The 11,316-nt window shown below is 43.5% G+C and overlaps 1 non-coding gene across 1 annotated transcript; it reads right to left on the bottom strand.

Moving 5' to 3' along the window:
• Positions 1-8,881: 8,881 nt before the first annotated feature.
• Positions 8,882-8,986, bottom strand: LOC140857624 (small nucleolar RNA R71). The gene has a single exon (XR_012141116.1). It is a non-coding gene; the product is annotated as a small nucleolar RNA R71 (small nucleolar RNA).
• Positions 8,987-11,316: the final 2,330 nt, after the last annotated feature.

The raw sequence follows: 11,316 nt of genomic DNA, 5'->3' as shown, positions 1-11,316 counted from the left end.
AGGTCTGTCTCTATCTACCTTCTTCTCTATCTAGAATGTCCTAATTTAAGATCTATAAATTGGACAACCTCAGTCCAGGCCTGATCTAGTTGGGTACCAGATCTTGGATTTTTTAGAGGTGTTTTCAGAGGTGTTCTTCATCTGGAATAAAAGGCTAACGAAGAAGACAACAACTAGGCTGATTTCGTCAAGAGCCTTAGATCGTGTCCAGAAGTCTCCTGATCTATTCGTTGCTGGTTTCACTACACCCAAGGTCCATGGGAGGAGCCAGGATCATGCTCTAATAGTTGGTATCAGAGCCACGATGGTGAGGAAGCAGTTCCAAGCGTGAGAAGTTGAAGATCCCAAGTGCTAAAAATTTTCAGCAAGGTACCATCAAGGTATATTCTACACTTCTTGATTTTATATTGCTTGTTTGGCTTGGATCCAGTCATGGGAAGCAATATGAAGGTCGAGTTCAAGAAGTTTGATGGCAAGAGGAATTTTTCCATGTGGAAAATTTGGGTGGAGGATCTTCTGGTGCAAGCAGATCTAAATCAGGCTTTGGATGAGAAGCCTGAGGGAATGACAGATAGACAGTGGGCATCGTTGGAGAAGAAAGCATGCTCGGTGATCAGAGGATATTTGGCGGATGCGATGTTGTATTCGGTGCTAGAAGAAAAGACCCCAAAGGGCCTTTGGTCGAAGTTGCACACCATGTACATGGGGAAGAATATGTGCAACAAGTTAATGCTGAAGAAGAGGTTGTACAGTCTTCGGATGCAGGAGGGATCTGATGTGATTGGCCACATTCAGAGGTTCGACCAGTTGTGCATGGAGTTGATGAATATCGGGGTGAAGCTGGATGAGGAGGACAAGTTTCTATTGCTTTTGTGTTCGCTGCCAGGATCATATGATTCTTTGATGACTACACTGCTCTACAGCAAGGAGACTCTAGAATATGAGGACATGGTCTCAGTGCTAAGGTCTAATGAGCAGAGAGAAAAGTTGACCAGAGATCGGGCTCCCCAGGAGGGTTTGGCAGTAGGGGAGAGGACAGGTAGAGGCAGAGGCAGAAGCAAGTCCAAGGGACGGTCCAAGTCTAAGAAGGGAAAGAAAGAGGTAAAATGCTTCAAGTGCAACGAGTTCGGGCACTTCAAGCGAGAATGTCCACTATGGAAGAGCAAGAAGGGAGAAAGAAGTGGCTCAGAATCAGTGAGTGCAGTTGTTGGGCAGCAGGTGGAGGATGATCTACTTGTGGTATCAGATGGTCACAGGCATTACACAGAGGAGTGGACACTAGACTCTGCATGCTCACATCACTACACACCACACAGGTCTTGGTTTGCGACATACATCAAGACAGATGAGGGATCAGTGACTCTAGGTGACAATCATCCTTGCAAGGTGGCTAGGATAGAGACAGTCAGGGTGAGGATGTTTGATGGGATTGTGAAGACATTGACAAATGTAAAGCACATCCGGAGCTGGAAAAGAATCTGGTGTCACTTGGCTATTTGGAGCGTAGTGGATACAGCTTTAGCAGTTGGGCTAGAAGCGGAGTACTGAACATCTCCAATGGAGCCATGGTAGTGATGAGAGGCAGGAGGTTGGACAATAACCTCTATCGCATGGAGGGATCTGTGGTGATCGGAGAGTCTGATGCAGCAGCTGCAGCACAAGACCAGCAGGGGGCTTACAGGATGTGGCACTACCGCCTAGGCCACATGGGTGATAGGGGGCTGAGGGAGTTGAGCAGGAGAGGACTCATCTCTGATCTGGAGGATGGTGCTATAGGAGAGATCTGTGAGCCTTGCCAGATGGAAAAGCAGAGAAGAGTTCAGTTCAACATCAGTACAGCCTGTAGTGCAGTCCCTCTAGAGTTAGTACACACGGATGTGTGGGGATCAGCCCTAGTTTTAGCTAGGAATGGGGCCAGATACTTCATGACCCTGATTAATGACTTCTCAAAGAAACTCTGGATTTACTTCATGAGAGAGAAGTCAGAGGTCTTCACCAAGTTCAACATCTGGAGAGCTGAGGTGGAGAAGGAGCAGGGGAGGAGCATGAAGTGTCTGAGGTCAGACAATGGTGGGGTGTACACCAGCAGAGAGTTCTAGGACTACTGTGAAGAGTGTTGGATCAGGAGATACTTCTCAGTTAAGGGTCTCCACAGCAGAATGGGGTGGCCGAGAGGATGAACAGAACACTTCTAGAAAAGGCACAATGCATGAGGCTGCAGGCAGGGCTTCCAAAGGAGTTCTGGGTTGACATAGTTGACGCAGCGGGTTACTTGGTCAATCGGTCACCTCACACCAGGTTGGAAGGCAGGCTTCCAGAGGAGGTGTGGTCTGGGAGCACAGTTGGGCTGGGCCATCTACAGGTATTTGGGTGCACAGCCTATGTGCACATTAGAGCTGGTGAGCGAAGCAAGCTAGACGCCAGATCATGCAAGACGGTGTTTCTAGGCTATCCGCGAGGAGTCAAGGGATACAGGCTATGGGATCCCTTGGAAAAGAAGGTCATCATTAGTCGGGATGTGACTTTTGATGAGGAGTCAGTCCTACGGAGGCGAGCAGGCATGGAGGAGCAGGAGGAGCAGGAGGAGGTCTAGCAGGGCGCTGCTGGACAGCTTACCTCTTTTATTTTGCCTCTTGCAGGTACTTCTGGAGGACATGACATTCAGGTGAAGAACCTACCTAAGTTATCTCCACAGGTAGAGAGGACTCAGATGGATGATCGAGGCGGAGAGGTCCAGCAGGAGCGAGCTGGACCGAGGACTGATATCGGTGTTGCCCTACACAAGCTCAAGAGGACCATCAGGCAACCGGACCGATATGGCTTAGAGGAGATGCTGTCATATGCCCTGGTGACAGTGAATGGAGACCCATATGCGTATCAGGAGGCTATTGAGATCCAGGACAGAGAGCGGTGGATCCAGGCGATGTCCGAGCAGATGCAGTCTCTCCACCAGAACCAGACGTGATGATTGGTGCAGTTGCCATAGGGAAAGAGGCCCATTGGCTGCAAATGGGTCTACAGTCGCAAGGAAGGGCCTTCAGAGCAGGGAGGTATCAAATTCAAGGTGAGATTAGTGGCCAAGGGATACTCTCAGAAGGAAGGCATCGACTTCAGCGAGGTCTTCTCTCCTGTCGTAAGACATACTTCCATCAAAGTATTGTTGAGCATTGTAGCAGCTCAGGATTTAGAGCTGGAGCAGATGGATATCAAGACGGCGTTCCTCCATAGGCATTTAGAGGAGAGGATTTACATGGAGCAGCCACCTAGTTTCAGGGTTCCAGGATCAGAGGAAAAGGTTTGTTTGTTGCAGAAGTCGCTGTACGGGCTGAAGCAGTCACCGAGGCAATGGTACAAGCGGTTCGACTCCTATGTGCGCAGCATTGGACTTTCCAGGTGCGAGTTTGATCCCTGTGTTTATGTTCAGTCTCTTGAGGATGGTTCTAGGCTGTTCCTACTCTTGTATGTGGATGACATGCTTATAGCATGCAAGAGTAGGAAGGTTGTGCAGGATCTGAAGGCATCCTTATCTCGAGAGTTTGAGATGAAGGATTTGGGCCCTGCAAGGAAGATCCTAGGCATGGAGATTTTCTGAGATCGAGCCCGGAGGGTGTTGCATCTATCTCAGGGGGCTACATACAGAAGGTCTTAGAGAGGTTCGGGATGAAGGGAGCAAAGCCGACGGAGCTGCCACTTGCCGGTCACTTCAGACTCTCGAAGACCATAGCACCACAGATTGAGGTGGAGGCTCAGGAGATGGAGAATGTTCCTTATGCTTCAGGAGTTGGGAGCTTGATGTATGCGATGGTCTGTTGTAGGCCAGACATCGCTCATGCAGTGAGTCAGGTTAGCACGTTCATGGCGCAGCCTGGCAAGGAGCACTAGAGGGCTCTGAAGTGGATATTCAGATACCTGACGGGTTCAATTGGAGTTGGCATCTGCTACAGATAGTGAGGAGGTGCAGTGGGATACTTTGACATGTCCAGGGAGGCTCAGGGGATGATTGGCGATTATGTAGATGCAGACGTCGGTGGAGATGTGGATACCCGGAGGTCTACGACAGGCTTCATCTTTAGCCTGTATGGAGGTCCTATTTCTTGGAGATCGAGTCTGCAGCCTATCACGGCCCTATCCACTACAGAGGAGGAGTACATCGGGTTGACAGAAGTAGCTAAGGAGGCAATTTTGCTGAAGGGTTTGTTGACGGAGATGGGCCTTACTCAGGAGGCCATTAGAGTGCACTGTGACAGCCAGAGTGCACTTCTATTAGCACAGAACTCAGTCTATCATGCAAGGACAAAGCACATCGACATTCAGTATCATCAGATCAGGGAGCTTGTAGAGGATGGCGAGGTGGAGCTGGTAAAGGTACACACCAAGGAGAACCCAGCTGATGCACTTACGAAGGTACTTCCACGGGACAGCTTTCAGAGATGTGTTGAGCTGATGCGGCTAATGGATAGAGTGGAGCTGGTTGAGGCCTTACGACACCAAGGTGGAGATTGTTGTGATCCAGGTGGTGTGCCCAAGGCCCAAGGGACCAAGGCTAAGGCCAAGGTCCATCATTCATGAGGGCTTCATGGAGGCTCTAGGGCTAGTTGGGCCCTAGGTTGAAAGGCTGTGGGCCTTTCGGGTTCTTGAGGTCTAGGTTACGTGGGCCTCAAGGGACCAACTCTTTATGGGCCAGGTCTGGGCCAGGATAGGTGAGATTAGGTCAAGTCATGGGTGTACATGGGATTGGGTTAACCTAATCTCCCATAGAGTTGGTCAATGAAGTTTTGGGTTTGGGTCACTTGACCCGGTGTTTATATATACATGTACTGTGTATAGGTTTGATTAAGCCAAATAATTGATGACTCTTTCTCCCAAGTCTCTCTCTCTCTTCTCCCTCTCTCTCCAGCCATCCTTCACGCCCCAAGAGCAAGAAACCCTAGGGTTTCTTGCCGCCAGGTCCAGATAAGGAAAGAAGGGAGGTGCTAGCCCCTTCCTCCTTGCAGCCACCAACCAGATTGCTCCCCTCCTCTCTTGCAGTCACCCAAACACCAGGTCCAAGACCTGGACTCTCTTAAGAAGAGGTTGGTACATGTCTCTATCAGATTTGGAGTTGATCTGAGATCGTTTGAGGCACGGGTGAGATCTCCATCAACAGATCTACAGGAAAGGCTGCAGCAGGACAGATCTGTGAGGTCTGTCTCCATCTACCTTCTTTTCTATCTTAAATACTCCGATTTAAGATCTACAAATTGAAAGACCTCGGTCCAGGCCTGATCTGATTGGGTACCAGATCTTAAATTTTTTAGAGGTGTTTTCAGAGGCATTCTTCATCTGGAACAAAAGGCTGACGAAGAAGACAGCAACCAGGCTGATTTCGTCAAGAGCCTTAGATCATGTCCAGAAGTCTCCAGATCTATTCGTTGCTGGTTCCACTACACCCAAGGTCCATGGGAGGAGCTAGGATCATGCTCCAATATAACCTAATTTGGTTGGGTTAAGAACCTAATTGGATGAAGATATGAACTCAAAATTCAAAGAGAACATCCCATGCACCTCCTTTCTCTACACCCATTTTTTTTTCATGTGAGAAGTGCCTTTGCATGACTTTTTTTTATGCCTAGAAAATAATTTTTGCCCACATCTGATCTCTTTTTATTCTGGATGAGGTTGGTTTTTATTTGAGTTCAAAAAGGTTTGAACTTGAATGAGAAACTAGAGTCCAAAACTAGTTGGACTCTTTTCTTAATGCCGACCACCCCTTTCACACACAAATGGGTTTTGCATGATTTTTTTTATGCCATTCTGATGTTTGTCACCCACTCTATGAGTTCCTAAGATGAAGATAAAGTTTGGTTCAAGTTTGATTCAAATATGATTTGAATTGGTGATAAGGATCAACCAATGTTTGAACTTAAACCAAACTATCCAAATCTTATCCTTATCTTTCATGGGATGCCACCTTAAGAAGGGTTCATTTTTGTGTGACAAAAGAGAGAACTTTTTGGCATGAGAAACATTAGAGAGGGGGCATAAAAAATCAAAGAGGGGTCGGGCTTCCGTGCATGAGAAATCGAGGAGAAAATCTTCCTCTTGGGTATGAGGTCTTGGGTGGGTTCTAGGGTTTTTCATCTCTAGATTTTTGTGTGAGAAAAATTCAAGAGGGTCTTGATCTAATTTTCCACACCACCACCTCCTTGTAAAGCTCTGTCTTTTGATCCAAAGATATTTAGGTGATTCAAAGGATGGAGTCTTCTTCAACCATTTAGAGCCTTCTGTGTGAGCTAGCACTCTCGAGAGGGACGATCTGTTCAGAGCTTCGAGTGGACTACCTATAGAGGCCGGACAATCTGTACAGTTGCTCGACATTAGGAAGAACCTCATACTATACTTATCAGTAGTGGCGATCATCTACCTATGATAAGGTAATGAGTTCTTGATAAACACCTAACTTAAGTCATTTAAAGCAGAAAATTATATTTAATTTATTTTATTTATTAAAAATTTGATGCTTCTTTTTATGTTTTACAGGAAAAGTGATCGTTGATACAAAGAGTCCGATTCATAGATAAAAAAGACTCAAGTTTGAAGAAAATTAGACTTAAAATAAAATTAAAATAAAAAAATGATGCATACGGTATTATAAAAAATGAAGGTACTATGTAAGGAATCTAAAAAGGATATTGGCGTCATTTTAAAGAAACAAAAGTTTCTTTTTGGTAATCAAAAAGAAACAAAAGCTTCCTGGGCGTGCGGGCGAGCGCATGAGCGCATGGGCGCGCGAGTGGGCGCGGGCGCAGGTGCGGCATCACGAGCGGGCGTGCGCAGACGCGGCATCACGGGGGTGCGGGTGCGGGCGCGCGGCAGGCGGACGCGAACGAACAGATGCTCATTAAAGAAAAAAATTAATATTTAGAAATATTTTAAGAGGAAAGATTTATATTTTCTTTATCTGTTTGTGATTTTTTAGTCCTTAGCATTTTTTTTAGTCCCACATCAGAAAATCATGTAAAACTCCTCCCTCCTAACACCTATAAAAAGACTTTTGTACATCCATTGGAAGGGGGGAGCCCAAAAATTCTTCTAGAGCCTTGCATAGAGGGATAGAAAGGGACTACTTCATGAGCATCTAGGCTAGCAGTCTCGGGAGTGGAGAAGAAATTTTGTAACGACACAGAGATGGTTTATTGTTCTAAACTTTCTTGTATTTCTTTATATGCAATAATGCTTATGCTTTTTATTTAAATCATCATGAGTTCTTTATTTGCTCTCTTTCATATGCTTTTATTTATGCTTTCTTGTTAGATTAATATTAGGAACAATTTTTACTTTTCGGAGATGCACCGTGATCTACGGGTACGGGGCGTGCCGAGGAAAGAAGAATTGTTTACCTAGTACTTTTTGAAGACACGCCGTGATCTATGGGTACGGGGTGTGCCGAAGAAAGATAGGTATTTTTTTCTAAGGTTAATCGCATCTAAAAAAGAGATACAACTCTGCTAGTGCAAAATTAATTCAAAACTCCCAAGCTCTTTATTTTCTAATTACATCAATTTTAAAATAATTTATTTTCTAAATCAAAATAACGCTTCTTTCTTTTATTTTGTAATCTCAACTTAGCCCAAGGTCCCTAAGGATACGATCTCGACTCATCCTACCTACGTAGTGAGTAGAGTTATTTTTGATGCTATCAATGACTACGCATCAAATTTTGGCATCGTTACCGAGGATCTTGGCACGGTTGAATTAAAATACCGTAACCTCAAATATAAAAATTTTTAAATTGATTGGACACCTTGTTTCTTTGCATCTCATCTCCATAATTAATCTTAAGGGCAATAACCCATTAATCAGATAAGGTGGGGATTTGATCACCCTTCCTTGGCCCAAAAATCATAACCTTCATTCTGTATTAAACCAAGCCTTAATTTTAAAATTAACTAGATGTCAGCCCTAGAAATTTCGAGCTCAATAGGATAAGAAAGCTCTAGAGTTGAACCGAGTATGGATTGGTTAATTGCTCGGTGTCTAAGGCAAGTGGTTAAAGAAAGTGATTTTTAATTGGTTCCGTTGACTGACCTGGCCAACTCAGTTGGTGTCTAAGGAAAGCAACGAGCAGGGAACCTCCCACATCTTACACTTACCTGGCCGAGTCAGTTAGTCAGTCTTGAGCTTGGAGTGCTCAAAGGCGGTCTTGGAAGTTAGGAGCTGTCTAGATCTAAGTTAACCTTAGGATAGAGAGTCCACTGTGTGCTAACTTGATTGTAATTAAAATCTAACTACAACTAATTCTTCTATTAGTTTTAGGACTTCTTAGGATCTCTTCTTTAGAACTCTTTTCTCTCTTCTCTTCTCCTCTTAATAAAAAAAAAAAAAATCCTAACAGACTAGGATAGTCCTACATAGACCTTTAGTTGCATGTTAGGTCGACGATCACTAAAACCCGACTTGCAACCATTAGACGAAGAATTAGAAAAGACTCTTAGGACTATCCGAGTTAGAAACATGACTGCACCTGGTGAGGCTAATCCTCCACGCTCATTGAGAGAATATTTCACTCCATCCTCGTATACCTACTCTCCATGCATTCAAGCACCTGCAGTAGAAGCTACCCAATATGAGATTAAGTCTAGCATTATTCAAATGTTGCCATCATTCTATGGACTTAGTAATGAGGACCCATACAAACACTTAGATGAATTTTTGAAATTTATTCCACAGTAAAAATTCAAAACTTCTCAGATGATGCCCTTAGGTTGAAACTGTTCCCTTTCTCACTTAAGGACAAAGCCAAACATTGGTTAAACTCCTTAGACTCTATAACCATTTCAACTTGGGATCATCTTCAAAGAGAATTTCTCAAGAAATACTTTTCCAATTAAAAAAATAAATCAAATTAGAAAAGCTATCACTAGTTTTTCTCAATTGGAGGGTGAACTTTTTCATGAGACATGGGAAAGGTTAAGGGACCTCATTCGAAATGTCCACACCATGCTGTCCCTAAATGGCAACTTTATCAGTATTTTTATGATGGTCTATCAAAAAAATACCGACAAATGGTTGATGCATCATATGATGGGACATTCATGCTAAAGAGTGAGGATGAAGCCTGGCAGCTCTTTGAAACACTTAGTGAGAATTTTCTACATCATATGTCTGTCACTTCTAGAGAACAACCCATGCTTCAACAAAAAAGAAGTGAAATTTATCAGATTGGAAACATCATGGATATCCACAGTAAGGTAGATGAACTATCTCAAAAATTAGATCGTCTTCTAAATACTGGACAATCTCTGATCCACCTAACCCAATCCAAGAAGTTTGTGCATTTGTGCAAGTTCGAACCATTTTGTTAGTGAATGCCCAGCCGCACCTCAATTTCTGAGTTTGTGCACGAGCAGGGTTAGCAAGCTCAAGTCCAACAAGCTCGCAGATCAGGAAACGATCCATATTCGAACACTTATAACCCCGACTGGAGAAACCATCCAAATTTTCTGGAGACCACAACCAGTGGTTGGTCCTGCCACACCTCGACCTCAATATCAGGACCCAACATATAGGCATGGACCATACCATCAATTTCAAAATATTCCTCAACCATCTACTACTGGTCATAGTTCAGCTTTTGAGGAAAAAGTTTTGAAAGTACTAGAATGATTAGAAGTCAACACTCAGACCCTTAACTCTCACACGCAATCAATAGCAAAGCTAGAAACCAAGATAGGTCAGCTAGCAATAGCTTTCAGTAGGAGGGAAGAGCCCAAATTACCTAGTCAGCCCTATTAATAACTCAAAAGGTCAGTACATGGTGAAAGCTCCATGTCTTGAAACTTTTTTCGAACATGCCAAATCGATCATGACCTTAGAAGTGGGAAAAATCTTAAATCAACCTGAGTAATACCAAAACAAGAGCAACCAATTCCAGCTATCAATAGAAAAAGGAAATCTGAAGAGAGGAAGAACTGTAACCCAGCACCTGCAACGGAATCATCTTACTTGCCTAAAGCCCATTTTTCGGATGCCCTAAAAGCCCCTATTCCTGCAGATAAGAAGGGAGGAAAACTCGATGAGATGTTGAATTGTTTAAGCAAGTCCAAATTAATCTTCCCTTCTAGATGCAATCAAATAGGTCCCTGCTTATGCTAAATTTTTGAAAGGATTTGTGCATCCCAAAAATATAAATCTAGATCACAAATCCAAAGAAATACACCTCACTGAACAGGCTAGTTCTGTCTTCCAGCATGCCACTCCTCCAAAGCTTAAGGACCCAGGAGCCCCCATCATTTCCTGTGTTATAAAATTATCACATTGAAAAAGCTCTTCTGGACTTAGGGGCAGTGTTGAATCTTTTACCTAGTTCAGTGTCTGAACTTTTTGGATTGGGAGAACTGAAACCCACATCAGTCACATGCAATTACCGACAGATCAATTAAGGAACCATGTGGAATGCTTAAGGATGTCTTGGTCAAGGTAGATGAGTTTTACTTTCCAGTTAATTTTTTGGTTCTCGACATGGAATTAAGTGACAACCCAAGACAAATTTTCATTATCTTAGGACGACCCTTTCTAGCTACAGCAAATGCATGCATTAATTGTAGGACAGGAGTCATGGATGTATCGTTTGGAAATAAGAAACTGAGATTGAATATGTTTGGTGCTTCCCAAGGACCATCAACGGATAGTTGCTTTGAAGTAGATACACTAAAAGACATTATAGAAGATGCACACCCACAATTCTAGCACCAGACCCCTTAGATACTTGCTTGGCTCACTTTGGAGTGTATGACTTTGAGAGATATATGAAAGAAGTTAACACCTTGTTGGATACACCACATGATAAAATCACTCCTCCATGGACAATCAAGTATGAGTCATTGCCCACCTTTGTTGGTTTTATTGCATATGACGTCTGGCTGAAGACGTTAAACTTAGCATTTTTGGGAGGCAACCCAAATTTTTTTTTATTTTATTTTAATTGATCTTCATTTTTTTTAAAGAATAAAGGACCGCTCTGTATGGAAGAGTCTATCAATAAACTTGACGTCTGGCTGAAGACGTAAAACTTAGCGCTTGTTGGGAGGCAACCCAACAATTTCATATTTTTTTTACTTTACCGTAGCTGCAGAAATTTAGAACAAGAGCTTATTAATCAATGAAGCTATCTTCAACTTTCGAAGCAAAATTATCCCAGGTGCACTCTCTCCTTTTATTTTCTTTGCTTTCCTACTCTATTGAGGATAATGTAGATTAAGTTGGGGGGGAAGGAAATTAATCAAATCTTGAGTATGGTCAGAAATAATTAGTTTTGTGTATCCAAAATTTTTATTT

Source organism: Elaeis guineensis, chromosome 4 (assembly GCF_000442705.2).
Source record: "Elaeis guineensis isolate ETL-2024a chromosome 4, EG11, whole genome shotgun sequence".
Taxonomy (NCBI): Eukaryota; Viridiplantae; Streptophyta; class Magnoliopsida; order Arecales; family Arecaceae; genus Elaeis; species Elaeis guineensis.
Note: the sequence above shows the minus strand (reverse complement) of the source record. Positions and strands in the feature narration are given on the sequence as shown.